The sequence below is a fragment of the Camelus dromedarius genome, chromosome 6 (assembly GCF_036321535.1).
Source record: "Camelus dromedarius isolate mCamDro1 chromosome 6, mCamDro1.pat, whole genome shotgun sequence".
Classification (NCBI taxonomy): Eukaryota; Metazoa; Chordata; class Mammalia; order Artiodactyla; family Camelidae; genus Camelus; species Camelus dromedarius.
The window spans coordinates 82,111,404-82,131,696 of NC_087441.1; the positions used below are offsets into that span (position 1 = coordinate 82,111,404).

At 41.9% G+C, this 20,293-nt stretch overlaps 1 long non-coding RNA gene across 1 annotated transcript in view; it reads right to left on the reverse strand.

The window, feature by feature from the left end:
- Positions 1 to 17,602: 17,602 nt before the first annotated feature.
- The window catches only part of LOC135321511 (uncharacterized), a 210,406-nt gene continuing 207,715 nt past the window's right edge, over positions 17,603 to 20,293 (reverse strand). The window contains exon 8 of the long non-coding RNA XR_010381343.1: positions 17,603 to 18,651. This is a non-coding gene — a long non-coding RNA (uncharacterized LOC135321511). The remainder of the gene's footprint in view (positions 18,652 to 20,293) is intronic.

Here is a 20,293-nt window from a genome sequence, read left to right on the forward strand (position 1 = left end):
TTCAAGTAAAAACGTCTTGCAGTGGAAATGAGAGTTGGTGCTAGTTCGTTCGCATATATATGAAAGCAGCGTTGTTTCCCTAGTCCAGAAACTGTTGGTTCCCAACGAGCTAGGTGAAGGACGGCTTCCATACATATACAGATTTGAAAATAGAGCATGTGTAGAGGCCTTATTTCACCCAGCATAAAAGGCTGAGTGACATGTAGAAACACATTCTCTGATTTCTCAGCATGTTTACTAATGCCGATTTCAAAGTAAAAGTAGTTAGCTGTGGAAATCCACGTTGAAGCGAGTGCCTCCCCTTAGACATGTTAGTAGCGTAGTTCCCCTAGACCAGAAACAATGGGTTTACTGCAAGTTAGGTGAAGGACAGTTCCAACACACATTCAGCTGTCAGACGTGAGCATGTGGAGATGCGTTCTTTCATCCAGCATTGAAGGTAAAGTGACATACAGAAACATTTACTCTGATTTCTCAGAATGTTTCGCAAATCCGGTTTCAAATAATAGCGGTTTGCATAGGAAAACCGAGTTGGTGTTAGTACATTGCCATATATATGAAAGCAGCGTAGTTTCCCTAGTCCAGAAATTCTGGGTTCCCAACAAGCTTGGTGAAGGACGGCCTCCACACTTATACAGATCTGAAAATAGAGCATGTGGAGTGATGTTCTTTCATCCAGCATAAAAGGCAGAGTGACATGTAGAAACACATTCTCTGATTTCTCAGCATGTTTACTAACGCCGATTTAAAAGTAAAAGCTGTTTGTGTGGAAAACTGCATTGGAGCGAGAGCCTCCTCTTAGATATGTAAGCAGCGTAGTACCCTTAGACCAGAAAATCTTGTTTTCCAACATTTTAAGTGAAGGACGTCCCCAACACTCATCCAGCTGTCATAAGTGAGCATGTGGAGAGGCGTTCTTTCATCCTGCATTGAAGGTTAAGTGACATACTGAAACACTATCTCTGATTTCTCAGCATGTTTCTCAAAGCCGGTTTCAATAAAGCGGTGTGCAGTGGAAATGAGAGTTGGTGCTAGGACGTCCCCAAATATAAGAAAGCAGCGTAGTTCCCCTAGTCCTGAAACTATGGTTCCCAACAAATAGGTGAAAGAAGGCTTCCATACATATACAGATTTGAAAATAGAGCATTTGGAGTGGCGTTCTTTCATCCATCATAAAAGGCAGAGTGACATGTAGAAACACATTCTCTGATTTCTCAGCGTGTTTACTAACGCTGGTTTCAAAGTAAAAGTGGTTTGCTTAGGAAAACCGCGTTGGAGCGACTGCCTCCGGTTACATATGTAAGTAGCTTAGTTCCCCTAGACCAGAAACTCTGGGTTTCCAACAAGTAAGGTGAAGGACACCTCCAACACACATTCAAATGTCAGAAGTTATCATGTGGAGAGGCGTTCTTTCGTCCAGCATTGACGGTTAAGTGACATACAGAAACACTTACTCTGATTTCTCAGTGTGTTTTTCAGAGCCGGTTGCAAGTAAACACGGTTTGCAGTGAAAAACCGTTTTGGTACTAATGCATCCCCATAGATATGTATGTAGCGTAGTTTCCCTACCCCAGAAACTGTGGGTTCCCAATTAGCTAGTTGAAGGACAGCTTCCAAACTCATACATTATCTAAAAATTGAGCATGTGGTGTGGAGTTCTTTCATACAGCATAAAAGGTGGAGTGACATATAGAAACACTAACTCTGATTTCTCAGCATGATTCTGAAAGCTGGTTTCAAGTAAAAGGTCTTTGGAATGGAAAAGCCAACTGGAGCTTGTGCCTCACCTTATATAAGTAAGTACCGTAATTCCCCGAGACCAGAAACTGGGTTCTCAAAAACCTAGGTGAAAGTTGGCTTCCACTCACATATGTTTCCAAAATGGAACAAGTGTAGAAGAATTCCTTTGTCTCACCTAAACAGCAAGGCTAAATCTCAAGCACTTACCATGATTTCTCTGCATGTTTACTTGAGTAGATTTAAAGCTAAAAGCATTTTTCGCTCAGATACCTAGTTAGAGCTTATTCCTGCTGTTATATATATCGGTCGGGCAGTGCCCCAACACCACAATTCTGTTTTTCCAGCAGTGTTGGTGAAGGGTGGCTTCCACACATATTCGGTTTTCTCTCATCCTCACTCTTCTGCTTAGACATCAATGCAGGTTGTGTATTGTGGAAGCCAAGGAAATTTTTTTTCATTTAGGATCAGCCTCGGAGAAAACTGAGACCTGCTTCTGCTTCTTTTCCCTGCTAGATTTCCTCTTGGTGCATTACCAATCCTCAAGAGTGAGTTCCTTTAAACAAGTATTTCAAAAAAATGAGCAGGTTTCCATAGGGCCATTACTTCTTTTATATTCTTGCTTTTTAACACCTCTCTTCCATCTCTTTATCTCCAGGTGTCTTATTTCTATGTCCTTTGGTTTGGGCTGATGGCTAATCAGCATTAGTGTAGAAATTGTTGCTTGATATTACTGATCTATATTCTTTCCATGGATATTTGATTTATCATTGGATTTTAGGGAAGATAGTTTCTTTAAAAAATCTCTGGTAAGTAACTTGTGGAGGACCCTGATTCTGTTGGTCTAGATCTATAATGCTTAATTTCTGAATAAGTGATACTTTCACAGAGCTCAAAATTCCAAAGGTTTGAGTGCCACCACTGTCCCGAAGACTTTCAAACTTTTCTTTGGGTGCACTCAGAACTGAGTGTGTGTGTGTGTGTGTGTGTGTGTGTGTGTGTGTGTCCTTCTGGACTTAGTTTAGCCTGAAATGAGCAAAGGCAAGTACCCCCCATTTTACACAATCAATAGACGACTTTCACAATTTGATACCTTTTAAAAATATATGAACTGTAATGTAGAATTTTACAAGAGGCAGTGACCTTCAGGACTGTCAGCAATGGAGGCAGAACAGTTGGAGGGACAGCAGGTGCTCGTGCTCAGTGGCTGAAGTCACACAACATCCACGGCCACCTCTGGTTAATCTTATAGAGTGGGTGCTGTCTGCAGGCTTTCAGGGCTGTGCCCCCTCCCCACCAAACATATATATTAGGAAAAGTGGTGAGCCTCAGTATGAGAAACAATAAAGAATTAGTAGGGTAAATTGAGTTTATTGTTTTTAAAAGAAAAATTAACATCCAGGTAGTTTAATTTCAGCTCCTAATAGACTGATGTGTTGACATTCACAAGGATGCGTAAACACCTGCAAGATCATGGGGCAGGACCGGAGACTCTGAAGCAGCAGTCACCACACACAACTTCCACTGCTGTCCTTGACAGCCTTATAGAATTACTTGATTAAGAAAAGGCCATAGATGTTAAATATCATCATTTTGAGAAACCAGTTCTTTTGAAATCTTATATACTAATGTAACTGAATTGGATAAAGAAATGTTAAATGTGTAATAAAGTATCCAAAGAGGTAATGATTACTGAAAACACCACAAATTGAAGAGGACCACAGCATAATGTGCATATATATTTTAATGATCTGGAAGAATCAGCTCAGCAGTGTATTCGAGACATCTAGAGATGATGTCAAAAGTGGGTGTCCTTGGATAGCTTTTTGTGAATGTTAGAGTGAAGTCAGGGTCAGGTACACAAATTTAGTTTAAAAACAAAAGGTGAACCAGATTTCTTTTCAAAAATCTATTGTGTCTTGTTAGAAATCATCAAATCCAGTGTCAAGGGAAGGAAAAAAAAACCTAGTGACCACGTGAGTGTTTCAGGAGCTGGTAGTAAAATGACAGTTGACAATTGTGTAAATTAGATATGATCTTGATGTCCAACTGACCCAAAGATTTTTAGTCCATGTGCCAATAATATATCAAGGAATAAATAGTGATATATGTTTTATCAGCTCTGTTATCCCCCCTTCAAGCCTGCATTTTGATTGGGAAACTAAGAACTTCTACTGCAGGGAGGGGGATTTTCAAAAATGGAGTGTCCCCCAACCGAGGAAATTAAGAAAATGTAGCCATACACTGTAGAGACACAGGGAGATCTGTTGAGCCAGATGACACTTGCTTTACTGTCAACTAGTGGAGGTGCAGCTTTTTGAAGACTTGGGTACCACGTTGCTGCCTTTCTCAAGGTATTGCCCACGGCTCTTGAGAAGCGTTGAAGTGAGGCCAAGGAATTAGCCTCCGAATGCCCTTTGCCATGGATGTTGTCTCTATTCGCCACTTTTAAGATTTAGCTTAGACAAGTTGCCGTGTCTTGCCAAGTGAGCTAAATACACTAAGTACATCTTGAAGCACACGACTCTTTCCTCCTCACTGCAGCAGAGGACCTCTGCATTGGAGCATCCTGAGATGTCATCAATTGTCATTTTTCATGTTCGGAATCAGTAAGGATGCTATGTCCACATGGATGAGGAGGGTAAGATTTCAGTCTCTAAAGTGGCAATGATGGGTTGACCTTTTCACTTAAAGGGTCTCACATCAACAAATGCGTGTCTGTTCTGGACCAAGAAGAAACAAGTGTTTGCAAAAGAATAGCTTGAAAGGTCAGTGGGACATGTCAGGCATCTCCTTCATGTCCTCAAGTTCGGGTATCCAACATGGTTTTCCTATCCTGAGTGATACTGACAATTTGCCGTGCTCTGTGCCACATGTATACCAAAGGCTTTCCTAAATAAAATACCTAGAAATGGTAACATTCTTGATATGTGTTAAACCGGGGGATGTGAAGGATTTAAAATTAGTCCCTAATGTGCATTGATTTTTTTAAAGACATCAAATTTATAGAAACTTTTGAAGAATTAAAGTGACAGATAATTACAAAGCACCTTTTCCTTCTGGTAAGAAAGGGTTCTGTATTCCTTTATTGATGAATCTAACATAGAATCAGTACTAATATTGTTTGTATTGTACTTAGTGTTTACAGAGTGATTCACAGATATTCTCCTATTTCATCTGTGCAATGACCTCTGGAAGATAAGATTTCCTAGTTATGCTTTTTAATGTCTATTTTTAACTCTGTCTAAAAGCAGATTGATTGAGCCCCATTTGCTCAATTTAGAAGGCTGGACTGATATTGTGTCAGAACATTCCAGGAGGCAGAGGAAAGGAAGAGACTGGGGTTCTACAGGATGGAAGCTGCTCCTGAAATGATTTGACCAGCAGTCTTATCCATTTTTCCCAAGGCTGGAAACAAAACATAACCCAAGACAAGGAAAACAGGGAGCCCATGTGACTCCATCCTTGGCACTTAGAGTCACTGCTGTCCTTCTGTGCCTTGGAGAGGAGGATGCTTTGGGTCTCTGTTCTACAAACTCTGTTTTGTTTATCTCCACAGTGTCTTGTTTTACTGGCATATGCTGTAACTTGATTTATATTTCATAGCATTAAAACAAAAATCAAGATCTCTTTATCATTTATTAACTATTTGGTAAAGAGTTTTTGGTGAATATTGAACTTTATTATTAGGTCTTACCATGGCAATGCACAACACCTAGTTCCCCAGATAACAGCAGTGGCTTAAACATGCTAAAATTGTATTTCCCTCTTACATAAAGAAGTCAAGCAATCGGTAGCCCAGGGCTGGTTTGCATGATGGCCCCTGGGTCAGAGAACAAGATGCCTGTTATCTTCAGCCCATCAACCTGATGGCCCAAAGTGGCTGCCTGAGGGTCAACCATCAGGTCCACATTCCAGGCAGCAGAGAGGAGCGAAGAAAGGTGCTTCAGTTCCCTTTTGGGATGTTTCTGTAAAGTCCCAGGTAGCTTTCCTGCTTTTATCTTGCTTTAGACAGAGGGCTGAGAGACAGCTTGCTATGAGGTAAGCTCAACTCAGGACCAGCCTTCTCCCTCGAGGGGAGGGGAGGGAGTGCGCGGGGAGGAACCGATCATCCTGCACATGGTGTAAGACACCACGATGAGCCGCCGGGGGCCTCTTCAGTCCGCCCATTGCTTTGGGCTGCACTGAGCGGTTGGTAACGGTTGAGATTTTCACGTAGAGGTGCGTGTATGCTTGAACAATTGCTCGGTTCATTTAAACTAGTGGCTACCAGAGCACGTTGGAGAACACATTTGTTCTCACCTTCTAGCCAGTGACCCTCCCGCCAGGTTGCTGTCCTGCTGTTCATTTCCACGTTATTTTCTAAGACTTCCAGAGGAAATGTAAGCAGCCTGATGTTCAAATGCTTTTCTGTGTGATTCCCCCCTTGTTCTTTGAAGGAACAACAAATTGCCTAGAGAAGAGTGGACAAAATTCCAACCCTCCATTTCTTTAAAGCTCTGAGATTTGGTGTTAGGAAATAGAAGAAAATTCCAGAAACACCGTTAAGAAACATTATTTCTTTCAAATGTGATTTTTAACAGCAAAGGACAATATAATTTATAGAACAACTTTTAAGACAATTGAATTGGCAGTAAGTTCACATAATGACACTTCCAACAAGTCTTTATATTTCTCCTGGAAATTCCTTGGCTATTGGTGTAAATTATTAATAATTAATATCAGCTTTCTATTCTTTCTCTTCCTGTAGTTGTAGAGTTACATGAAAATAGCTTGTTGTGTCACTGAGAAAGCCTCCTGGTCAGCCTTTTAGTTAAACAGCTTGTGTGCGTTTCGGTGGCAGGTGTGCTAAATAGTAGTTTTCAGGCACTTGGGGGATGCCCATCACACCAGCACTGTGGGAGCCTATTTCTCACCCACGACCAGGTGAGACCCTCCTTTCCTCCACTGCCTCGCCCAGCCCCCCACATTCTGGTTATTTCTCACCACCCAATTTCATCAGATTCAGCCCTGCACAAGCAGAGCAAGTCTTGGTTTCTCAAAGACCAGGATCTAAGTTCTAGGCTTTCTGTTAAAGGACAGTGTATAAAATCAGGCAAATTTATGTGTCTATTGAGGCCTCGGGATCTCTGCAATTAAAACAAGAAGTTGAGTTACAATACTATTCTTTTCCACTTCTGAATTTCTATAACTCCACACAATAGCTTTTTTATTAATTAGCTAAAAATTTTTCCAGAATATATTTTCCTAAGATTCACAAATATCTGTTACTTTATATTTAAAGATGCTATATTTAAAAAATGGAATAATTATTTACTTTTAAAAAGTAATTTAAGTCAAGAAATGTTTGATACTGAAAGTTTACTATGAGTCCAAGTATGTAAGCTTAATTTTTGTGGTACTGTCGTTAAAACACACAACGTGAGAGTTGTGGGTTAAGTTTTATCTGGGGCAAAATGAGGACCAGAGCCCAGGTGTCAGCATCTCAGAGAGCTCGGAGGAACTGCTCTGAATTTGAGGGGGAGTTCAGCATTATATGAGATTTCATTGAATGCTGACGTGCAGTCAAGTATACGTTAAGTCAGAGGCTGCTGCTATTCGAGGAACAGGTGTCTCTGTTAATGATTTTAGTGCTTTTCTAGATAGGAGGAGATGCAAGAATTTGGGCTCATAAAATTTCCTGAAAATGTCTAACTATCTGAAAGATTTTCTGCCCATTTTCCCAGAGCACAGAGCGCCCCATTCCTGATCTCCACCCTGAACTACTTTCAGAGGGTGTTCAAGGTCAGCAGCTGCAGCGGCTCATGACTTAATCAAATCAGAGGCAGATGACAAGTGCCAATTTTTAGTTGACAATATGTATATATTGTAGGAAAAAATGTTACTTTCCAACCCTACCCCTGTTTTACTTTTAGTTAGAGGTCAACTGATAACTGTTAGATGACTTAAGTCAGATGAGGGGTGAAGGAGTCGTCTCGTGAGCCGGCCAGTGCTCTATGTCAGCCTCCTTGATCACATTCAATTTTCTTTCTGTTCAAACAGCATGCATCTGATTTTATGAAGTTTGGAGACTGTCCTGAGCACATGGGGTCTGGAAGTGGCCCTGTTCCTGTGGTCTTTGTTTATTCTGTGAATTATGGTGTGAATCTTTATGTGCCCAAGCTTCATCATAATTTCAAACTTTAAGGATTTAAATATGGGAGATGGATGCCAAGTTCTGGGAATAGATTTTCAGGATAACAGCCAGGATTGGTAAAAAGTAGGGAGAATGGATACAGCCTTTAAAAAAGAAAAGTTATTTTACAATTTCTGGCAGATAAATTAAAGTCCTTGTTGGGATTCTATCAGGAATGTTTAATTGGGAGACCTACCTCCCATTTTCATGAAATAAAATAATTTTATTATTTGTTTAGTGCCTACTGTCTAACAAATAAGTATCCCCTTTGCATATATTTTTATCATTTAATCTCTACAAAGATTCCCTGGAGAACACACGTGTCACAGGTGAGGGAACCAAGATCATCCAGGGTAAGTGGCTGGAAGGCAGATGGGTTGGAGGGCTTACCCTCCTTCAGGCTGAGACAGAGACACCAAGGTTTATTGACAAGCATGTAGCTGAAGTGGTTTATTTAATACTTTGCTTCCTTGATGAATTGGATCTCTTGAAATTGTTTATGTCTGTCTTATCTTCCCCTCTCTCCTCTGCCTCAGGACTTCTCCTCGTAAGTAGTATGAATTCAGCCTGAGCTGATTCAGGAAAATCAGAAAATAAAAAATTAGCCCACACAAATGACTTCTTAGTCCTTGTAATTCAGTACTTCCTAAAATTCTCAGAAACGCAAGGAAGGTGTGTTACCTCGGGGACTGAGTGCATTTGAAGAGTGAGAAATGTTAAGTGTGATCTGGTAAAGGCGCAGGCTCTATAGACAAAGATCCGGGTTTGGATCCTGGTTCCATCAAGTACTGGAAACATGACCACCTACAGCCTCAGTTTCTTCATGTGTTAAATGGGCTGATGGAGCTCACCTCCATGTGGTCAGGTCAAAATGAGATGTTACGAGTGACTCTCAGGCAGAATGCTTGGCAAAGTGCTAGTTGCTCTTGCTGGTTTATAATGTCCTCTTAGGTAATTCCGTTGTCCATTGGCTTGAGAATACCTCCTCATTTGATTTAAGAAAAATAGCATGCCTTAAGAATTTTAAAAATAAGGAATGAAGATTTACTGATTAATGCTGGGTGTATTTTTATAGGTCATTTATTTAAAAAAAAAGTAGGAGTTCTCTAAAGAGAATTTATTCAGTGTGCCTAGAATATGATTCAGTTAAAAATGGTTTTCCTTTAAATACTTTTCAGAAATTTTCTGTGATATTTTTCTTGAAAAGTACTTGAAGATTTCTGAGGAGGTTTTACATTTAGAAAAGTTTATTCTTGTAACAATTGACACATTAAATAAATGATTCATATCCCTGGACAGCATAAAGCACTGGCTTTTTTTTTTTTTAATATATATAATTTTGGTGGTTAGTTCTATGACATTTTATTGGGTAGAACTATCTCCCATTTCCATTTTACAGGCAGAGAAGATGAGTCATACGATACTCACTATACAAGAGAAGCAGAGGCTGATTAATTTGGGCAGAAGTGTAAAAGGGTGTGGAGAAAAAAATCGTTGACTCGCAAACTGGACGCATTCTGTGGTGCTGTGCAGCTGAAACGGATTTGATTTTGCTTCTGGGTTGTCCTAGGTTTTGGCACATGTGCCTGGAAATGTCTCTCGGGCAAAGATGCTTATTTAAGAAGGTTGTCATTGTAAATGTTCTTAAGAGTATTAAACAAATTCCACAGCAAATAAATGAACATGTTTGGAAGGTTTTCCACCCTAATGTAATTTCCAGAAAACAGACATGATTCACTTGCTAAACCAAACACACAGGTACAATAATGAGCCTGGCTCACATGACTGGACAGCACGGAGGGAGCCTCATCTATTGGCCTGGGTTATGCTGCAGTAACTGCACCTGAAATTTTAATTAGAATTTATTTACAGCGAGTGCTGCTTCCGCGTTTTTCTCCCCAAAGTAAGGAAGCGCCCTCAATGCCTGGCCATTAGTCTGCAGAGCCCCGCGGCTCACACACTCCCCTGCTCATCAGGAGGCTGATGGAGCCAGTTTGCTTAGACACACTTAGCTACACTCGCAGCGGGGATCATCAGTCTCTTCTGTGTGTTGATCTCCACGTGCAGGGGAGAAAATCGACTTTTGCTGCCGACAAACGCTAATTGACTACCAGTTGTTTCAGAGGGACTGTGATGTTGAAAACTGGTGTCCCATTCATTTTTATATGTTGGATGCTGACAAATTTCACGGCAACACCTTCACGGTAAGTACACCCACCAGGGAGGGTGTCGGAGTTTGAATCTGTGTGTTTTAGTATTCAGATCCTGGCACTGGTCAGTTTACAGTGTTCTCGCTGGGTTTGGGAGACTGTTTCTGGAGCGATTTTTTGGCTTCCAATAAATTTGCAAAGCCGTCTCCTTCAGTCGATTTCTGATGAGTTGAGTTGGGAGGGGCATGTGAAATTGGGGCGGGCAGAGAGGTGCAATGAAAACTAGCCACCATCTGGTTACCTTTCATTTTTTGTGGGCCAAAAATGCTTGTCTTCTTTTCTTTTCTCCTCCATTCATCCCTTCAGGTCAGGGAGTCGTCTTCAAGAATTTCTTCCTAAAATGTAAAGTAATGATGAAGGCAGTGTGTTTCTGTGGTTGATTTCATTTGATTTGCTTTCATTGTTAAAGATTTTCTGGTGAGGTTCTTATGAGCTCTTAAAAGCTGGAAGAGCAGCAATACCAAGGAGAGAAAGTCAGAGAAATGAGTCAGCGGCCCCTGTGAGGTCTGGGGGACGAGGGCAGGAGGTGGGGCAGAGGCAGCACCGTGGCCTCACCTGCAGCCCTGAGGGCAACGTGCGCATGTAAAGCCAGCGTCTCTTGTCACCATGTGTTCTAACAGGACTCCCACTAAAGGAATGCGAGGAGATTTGGGGAGGCCTTAACTTTTACCCTCTTGCCAAACATCTTTAATGCTGACTGTATTTATTCAAGATGACACAGAGATCACCTGCAGAGTGTGAGGAAGCGGTGCTTGCTTCCTGTCTTGCCCGCCCCAGGCTCACTCATCAGACACCTGATTCTTGCAGGCACTGCAGTGCCCGTGGGGGGAGCTCTGCTCCTCGGGGAGCTGGGCACGGCAGTGCGCACATTGAAGCCGGCCGCACCATCGCTGATCCCACTCCAAATGGTGAGATGAGCCCTTTGTGTAAGTAGTAGAGGTGGGATCCAGAGTCTTCCTGTGTTTGAGTTTTGCAGTAAAGCCAACTTGGAGGAAAGAAAGAAAATGCCTACTGTTCCATGACTGTGTCCTAAGGGTTTAAAGCTCACTGTGGAGCACACGTGAGATCTCATTCAGTAAATACTCTGGGGTCTTGATTCTGACTTGTCTTGAATTTGGCATTCTCATGTTATTTCTCTTAAAATATGTCTAAGCAATCATTTTTGTTTGATGGTTATGTGTGCATAAGGGTCCTGAAGAAACTGTTGTGGATGGAAGTGTGGGTACCAGAAGGGCTGGTGGCCCTGGGGGCTGCCCGAGCTCCACACCATTTGTTACCAGCAGTCTTTCAGATTGCATCTTATTCCAGAGCTCATCGGGGCTCCCATCTCTCACTACGTGTCTTTAGAGAATATTTGTTCAGAGGGGAGGGGACGGGGTGCTTCCAAGTTTGGGTTCTGGGGTTCCCTGTCTAAAGGTGGCACTGGAACAAATCATTTATTCATGGAGTAATGAAGCCCCCCAGTCTCGTGGCTAATTGGGACTCCCTGTCCTTCTTCATTTTAGGAGCTGGAGGGCTTGTGTTAGGCCCCCAAACCTGTTTTTTGGTGAGCTTTCAGTCCTATAACTCCACCTGGGTTGTCCCGTTTCAGTCACATGACTTTGATTTTTGCAGGTAGGTGTGAATCCTGGATAGTGCCTGGGACTTCCTGGTTTCCCCTACAGTAGGGACACTGAAGAAAGTTCACCCCATAAGGTGTGTTCGGGGGCCTCGAGGACAAGTAGGGACCCACAGACAGATGTCTGGATGGGTGGCGATCAGGCCCAAGTCTTGGAAGAACAGAGATTCCATTACTGTTTTAACAGTGAAATTGAAGGAGTAATTCTGGAAGGTCTGATGCAACTGAGATTAAAATTATTATATGGTTTTTATTGTTAGCAGGAGTGGTTTTTAATCCTTAGACCCAGTCCCCCCTATTGACAATAAATATTTTGTAACCTTTCTTTTCTGTTGCCCGGAAGTGAACGTCATAGAAAATGTAACCTAACTATAAATATGATAAACAAATAGACAGGTAGATGGAAAGATGTTTTGCCTAAATTCTTATATTATGGGGTATTTTATATTCTATGCTAATTAGTGACCACTCAGGACAAAAGGCACATACAAAGGGAGTCAGTTCTAATAAACTATTTTTCCAACCCTTACCTAACTGGGAAACAAGTGGCTTCAGAATGTTAGAGCACCTCCCAAGTCCCTGGGGGAAATCTCCTTGTCAGAGTTACACTTGCTTATGGTGTCCTGTGCCAAGTGCAAGCAGATGCGGTTCGGAAGCTGCCCGGAGGCTGACTCCGGGGATTCCATCTCCGTCGCAGCTGTGAGGGAGCCTGTCTTTCCTGACCACAACCAAAGAGGCGATTTTGAATCTCTTAAAACTGCCATACCAGTGTATATCACAACCCTCACAAGATACGTTGAATAAAGTAGAAAACTTTAAGTGTCTCCTTTAGGATAGAAATAGGGTATAAAAGAAATAAATTAAAAAATTCTAGTGCCCGAATAAGTGCTACATTACACTGGCTGCATTATAAGGTTAGAAAACTTCATTACCGCTTTACATACCACATCTTGTATTTAGATTTTATTTATCTTTTTTTCCCTAAAGAAAAAACAATCATTTGATGAGTTCTTGTGTCAGAGGTGATGAGCAGAGAGCAAGTGTAAAACCGGGAATCGTGGTGCTGGTTAGTCTAAGACCATCTCCGTCACTACGCAGATCATCTTTACTCATTTTACTGCACTTTTTGGAATCACCTTCTCACTTGGAAAAACTCCCGTGTCAGTTGGATTTGCTAGTAAAACAATTCTTTTTCTTACCTAGAACATCAGTGATGTTTTCAAGATGATAAAAAAAATTTGCCCATGGCATTTAAACAGTTGCTTGTTCTCGTAACTCATGGCTCACGGTCTCGTATTTGTCACAATTGGAACTGTGTTTTCTTTGTGCAAATTCTCATTGCTTTGGTGACGCAGGGACACTTGTCCTTACTGGATGGAATATGATAGTAGTTTTTTGCATTCTCTCCCTAAATCTGGAGTCCTGTGTTATGTTTCCTGTTAACTTAAAAAATAGGAATATTGTTATTTACCTAAATATCTAACCTCACACCAGTGGTGCATATCAAATTGGTCCAAATAGGAATTCCAATATTAAATGAGACAGTAATTTCACAACCCACTTTTCCAAAAATTTGGATTGATGGTTCAATTATACCAGGGACATTAGCTGTTTTAATTGAATCAATCATTGCTTTCTTCAATAAAATTTTCCATTCCATCTGCTCTTTTGGTTTATTGTTCTTCAGTGTTTCATTTGCTTTCTTTCCCAAAAATATATGATTTTGGCTTTTGTCATTGAAAACCCTTACTGGTTTTGCTACCTCATGCTGGAGAGGAAGGCTTGTGACTGTTTTATAGTCACTGGTTTCATGTTTGTATGAGTGCTTAATGCCACGTTGCAGGGGTGTGGAGACCTAATGAAGTGTGTACATAAAAGGCTTATTCTACACTGAGTGCAGGGCTAGTGTTCGCAGCCCATGTCATCAGTATCATAATTAATCCATTACAATCATCCTCTATTAATCAGTGTTTTCCTTCTAACGTCTCCAGGAGAGGAAATGTAGTAGTCTAAATGCAAATCTTTGCCAAACTTTCAGTCAATTCAAAACCTTTAAAGCTTTGCTGTCAATAGGACTGTGTGCTTTCTGTCCCTAATTCTACTCCTCCTGACCCAGGACGCGGTCTCCACAGCTGATGATCCATGAGACACTGGATTCTTGGTCCCATGGCTCTGTGTGTTCTGGGACTTCTGGGGACTTCAGCACTGTTTTAGGGGCTTTGGGTCCCACCTCTTCATAGCATTGCTGAGATGAGATCTGTGGGTTCACCCTCATTCTTGACTGTATGGTGCATTTTTTCTAGAACCAACACACACCACCGTGGCAGCACTACTTTGAACACGTGCTGGGGCAGCGTGTGCTTGTCAGTTCTTGGGTTTAAATTTTCTCTTCTAATTTCTATAATGGGGTATATTGACAGATACACTCCATGTAAACAGAAGCTCTGTGGGGTTTTCAGCAACTTCTAAGAACATAAATATTCCTGAAGCAGCTAATCTTCCTCCCAACAAGTGAGGAGCAAGCCGGCAAGTCCTGGGGGCCTGTGGCGGCCAAGCTGTGCAGCCCAGGCTGCTCACCGAGGAACAAGGAGAAAATCTTAAAAACCTACTTCCATGCTGTCTTTCACAGAATCTCAGAAATGAACGTTTTAATATCTAAAGAGGGGTGTTTTTTTAAAATAAATTTTTTATTTTTTTCCTTTTTCAGTTTTATCAGGTAGAATTTTTACAGTTCAACTTCACATACACATATTGCATGTAAATACATGTATAGAGCATACTGCATTTTTTAGTTTACATATATGTACTAATTATTGTTTCATAAGAACAGATTAGAGCTTTAGATTTTTAAAATTAGTTACCAGAGGAATAAGGACATCTACAAAAGAATAAACAGAATATGGTAATCCAATCACAAAGGACGGTCAGATGTGCTTGCATATATTCAAGAAATCAAAACAATATTTAGTTCATTTGTGGTCTTATTATTATTGCTATTAATTTTAGATTCCCCATAAATGAAGTCATATGGCATTTTTCTTTCTCTTTCCACCCCACTTCACTTAGAATGACAGTCTTCAGGTCCATCCATGTTGCTGCAAATGGCATCTTTTATGGGTGAGTAGTATTCCATTGTATATATGTATCACCTCGTCTTTATCCAGTCATGTGCTGATGGACATTTGTGTTGTTTACATGTTCCTTGTTCTATGTCCCTTCTGGCAACAATTACGGATTTTAAATATTTTCCACCTTAAAATCCTTCCTGAAGGAGATGTGGTAACTGGAATCAAAAACAGTTACAGCACAGGGTTGTTTGTGATGGCCTTGGGGGCTTGGTAGAAAGGTTGGCAGAAAGGATTTCAGATTCTGATCAAATGAGTCCTCCTCTTGTAGCCCTGCTGACCGCCTCTCTCACGGCCTGCCCTACAAGTCTGACCAGTCCCTTCTGTGAATCCTACTGTATTGTGCACAAATTTTGTCCAATTGGTGTCATCCAGTATGGACCTTAAGTGAGGCACCCAAGCTCCTGTGTTGGTTTCTTCCATCAGCCCTTACTTCCTTGGGAGCCAGGACTGTCTCATTGCCCCAAGGATCCCTAATGCCTAGTGAGATGCATGATAAAGCTGGTACTTAATGAGCACATGGGTCAAATGGAAAAACCTGATCAAAAAAAGGCCCTCATTTTTCAGACATGCCTACTTGAGCACATAGGGTAAAATGACATGTCTTCTTGGATTTGCTGTCAAATACTTCAACAAAGGACAAATAAAAGAACAAAGGTCTGAATAAAGGAAATATGGAAAAGTTTGTGAATTCCTTAATCTGGGTGATTGGCTTATTGTACTATACTTACTCATGTATACTTAAGTTAGTTTATAATTTTACTGTCATTAGCTGAATAGCAAGTATTAATGCGTATTAATTGAAATCCTTAGAACTGAACAAACTTACCCCACACAAAATCCTTAATATCCTAGTAGTTTGTCTTTCAGAAATCTTTTCCCATAAAGACAGGAAAAAAGGGAAAGGCAGATCCGTGCAGTATTTCCACGTTGTCAAAAGACCAAAGGCCGATACAAAAGAAGAGATTGTAAAAAAGATAAAGAGGCTGAAATCAATGTCCGGAAAACCTAGCTAACAATCCTAAATGGCCCAACTTAACTAACCTCAGCACTGCTGCATCAAGAATGGGGCAAATAGCACCTAGTGGATTTTTTTTTAATAAATAAATAATAATCCAGTTCCTACCACAGGCAATTATGATAAGACTGAGTATAATTTCTAACACCAACTAGTGTACAAATCATAATTTCTACTTGATTCAAACTGCTTCTTCTATAAAATTTGAATCTTTTTATTCTTAAGACAGATTTGTGGCCTATGACCTAGTGATAAAATTTTCAACTGGCTTGTATTAAAAAAGATTCACCATAGTGAGAGTTTATTGCATCAAGTATTCCTTTTTGGGAAACCCATGTGCCTTGTCACTCTCTTTCATAAGATTTCCTGTGGAAAATTCAATCCTTCATTCAGGAAAAGGCTGAGCAATATATCTCATGGGAAAACCTTCATAAACTGCAACACAAGAAAATGAAAATGACAGTGAGCAGCCCGTGAAGCCGGCAGACACACAGCGCACGGCTGTGTTCCCGCCTCGAATTTCTTTAACCAGCAGGGAAAATGTGCATTTCAAGAAATAGACATAAACACTTTTCAGGACCTGAGCACACAATTTCCCTTTCAGGGTTTAGTGGGCTTCCATTTAATTCTATGAGAAATGTTTAAAACAACAGAACAACACCTGAGATAGGGTTTAAAGTAACTTTTATGTCTTAGTGAAAATAAAGCCAACTGATAGTTATCATTTTTACTTTATTTGATCTCACTCTCTTACTTTACCTCCCCAACCTCCTCCAGAAAATGATTGTGAACATCCCCTCCTGTGTCAGAAGGCTAAGTAGAAAGTACCAATCAAATGGAGGTGGGCTTTGTTGTTTTATTTTTCAAAACAAACAAGTTTAATTCATGTGATTTAATAATATACATCAGAAACAAAGTCTACTCAATAAATGGTAGCCAACACATGTCATCATAGCTGCTCATCAGGTTTGGCCCCACGTTACACACTTTTACATGGACATGTGCCATGTGCTGTCATGGGAAATGGTGAGTGGGGACAGGGCCTCTGCTCTCACAGGGCACACAGCCTGGTGGGGAGGTGGTGTTCAATCATTGCCCTTTTTTTTAATATACTTACAAATTATGGGAAATGCTATTTAAAAAGAACAAAATGAGTCAATGAAAGTGAAAAATACAAGGACAGTATTTAGGCTGAGGGAAGACAGGGAACCTCTTTGAAGAGCTGACACTCCACTGAGACCCAAAGGACAACTCCGGTGCTGCAGGTGAAGGGCAGGGACACATTGATAAAGGGCTGATATCCAGAATATACCAAAATCTCTTTAAACTCAACAAGAAGGATGAACAACCTGATTAAAAAATGAGCAAAATTCCTGACACAGATCTCATCAAAGAAAAAATCTAGATGCCAAAGAAGTCTATGGAAAGATGCTCCACAGCATCTGTCATCAAGGGGATGCAGACTGAAACAGCGAGGTACCACTGCACACCTGTCAGAACTGCCAAAACTCTGAACACTGACAGCACCAAATGCTGGTGAGGATGTGGAGCATAAGGAATTCTCATTCATTGCTGGTGGGAATGTAAAATGGCCCAGATACTTTGGAAGACGGTCTGGCAATTTTTTACAAAACTAAACGTACTCCTAACACATGATCCGGCAACTGTGCTCCTTGGTGTTTACTCGACGAAATGGAAACTTATGTCCACACATAAAACTGCATACAGATGTTAATAGCAGCTTTATTCATAATCACCAGAACTCAGAAGCAACTAAGCTGTTCTTCAGTAGGTGAATGGATAAACTGTGGTCCAGCCAGAAAATGGACTATTATTTGGTGCTAAAATGAAATGAGTTATCAAGGCATGGAAAGACATGGAGGAACCTTAAATGCATATTACTAAGGGAAAGAAGCCAATCTGGGAAGGTTCCGCAACTGTCTGATTCCAACTGTATGGTGTTCTGGGAAAGGGAAAACCACAGAGACTAAAAGATCAGTGGCTGTCAGAGGCTAGAGGGGAAGGAGCAATGAATGAGGTGCAGCACGGAGCATTTTAAGGTCACTAAGACAGACTACTCTGTATGATGCTGTGACGGTGGATACATGTCATTGCACATCTGTCCAAACCCACAGAGTGCACACCACCAAGTGTAAATCCTAGTGTTAAGTCTGGGCTCTGGGTGATGATGACGTGTCAGTGCAGGTTCACCCATTGTCGCAAATGCATGCTCTGTTGCAGGCGTCAATAGTGAGGAGGCTGTGGGGACAAACTGCAGTTCATACACTGAATCCAGCCCCAGACACCGCTGTTAATAAAGCTCTGTGGGTGTGTGGAATGTCCGGATGCTCTGGAGTCTGAACAGCAGAGCTGAGCAGCTGCACCAGAGATCAGGAGGTTTGCAGACCCTGAAATATTTACTCCCAAGCCCTTGACAGAAAAACTCTGCTGAGCCCTATTCTAAACGAATCAGAATTCACCCTGATGAGACAGGACAGCAGGGCCCAAACCAGGCATGGTTAATGGGACTGAAGCAATGTTTTAGTTCCAACACGTTTGCTGAAGTCCTGCAGATCCAGCGACAGACTGTAGCCAGGAAGCGTCTGCAGAAGGAGTCGGTAGCAGACCTTCCCGCCAGGCTCCGTAATGCCGGGGGCCGCGCGCTGCACGGGGGCCACCCGCTTGAAGAAGGCGGACTTGCGGTGGAAGCCGATCAACTCATAGAGCTCGGAGAGGATGCTGCACTGCTGAATTCTCTCCTAGGAATGCTGAAGCACAGGGAGAAAAGCAACAAGCATCTGAACGAAACATGTAATGGAAAAAAGACCCGTAATAAATTTTCCCTTAAAACAGAGACCGAACGACACAGGAAGGAAGAGGAAGGCTGACTTCATGCACTGATGGGACCGGATGCAGAAATGCAGGGAAGCAGCGCTGTGCGGATGCTCCAGACCCCCTCTGGGCCCCACCTTTCCGCGTTCCGCCTCTCCTTTTACTAGAAAGTTCCGTATTCCCTGAAACAGAGGAATCTGCTACCTAAACATGGGACACAGAGAAGGGAAAGAGGAAAAGGACGGGAAAGTAAAGGAACAACAGTTCATCTAGACCCTAGGGTTTGGGCGGGACTTTCACCAAACACACAACCTCTCAAAGCACAGAGCACACAGTGAGAGGCTGACAGAGTGACTGCGACTTCTGCTCCTTAAACACAAGCTACCTGCCAGCACACGCTGTGCCCGTTACTGAATCATTACAATCATTTCAGAAACTATTACTACCCCAGCTCACAGGCAAGGAAATCTGAATCTCGGGGAGGATTTATTATCATCCTGGACAAATTCCCATGGCCCAGAAGTGTCAGAGCCTCCGGCAGACCCTGGACTTAAATGCTCCTCATCACCACGGGCCCTGAGCCTCAGGCTGAGGCCACGTTAGGTCTGCACCGGCCCAGAGCACGAGTCTGTGGGACAGGGAGTGGTCCCATTTGAAGTGCCAGGCCAAGGCCCTCAGGAACATATGTAATGAAACCAAATACCCAAACTCATTTCCAAGCACTTCCCTGTCCGGTAGGACTGCTCAGCACATCTGGCTTATCACCTGTGCACAGGCTGTGCAAGGGGCCCAGACAGTGACGTGACGTCCCCATGGAAGTGGCTCAGAGACCGCTTCATCACAGGACAGACTCTCCCGGCTTCCAACGTTAACTCTCCATTCCATTTCCAACTGGAAAGTAAGTTTAGACTTGTTTTCCTCTCCAGAAACAAAGACAGTGGTAACATCAGCGGGAAACTCAAGACTGAGGAAGAGTCTCCTGGACATTTGGAAGGATAGGCTGGGGAGGGAACAGAGATAGGGATCAGAAAGACCCGTGTTCCAGTCCAAAGTCTGCACATCACTCGCTTTGACAGTTTCCTTATTAATACAGGTGATAAAATCTAATTATGATTGTTTTGAAAACTAAAAGAAATAACGTATGCCACTAGCATAGGTGTAAAATCCTCCATGAGTGTTCCAGAAATGGACGTGACCATGGTTAGATACTGTCTGCCAAATCTTGTGTGCTAAGCTCACATCAGCCAGCCAGAGATGTGCCAGAGAATGCCTCAACAGCCAGCAGCCTTCTCCAACTTGGAAACTCACAGTGTCCGAAGAACAGGCAGTGGTGGATGCTTTGGGACACTGTGGAGGTAGCACTCCAGTGATGACTTTAAAAAGCTGGGGAGAATTTAGGGGACCATACAGTTCAAATACAGTAAACTCATTCCATGTCTACAAATATTCATCTGTAGCCATGATGATTCAGAGAGGAAATACATATTCAAACGTACATCATTTTCCCACATAAGTGCATCAAAACAATTTGGAAAGAATGTAACTTTCTTCTCTAGATCACACAGTGGGGATTACAAG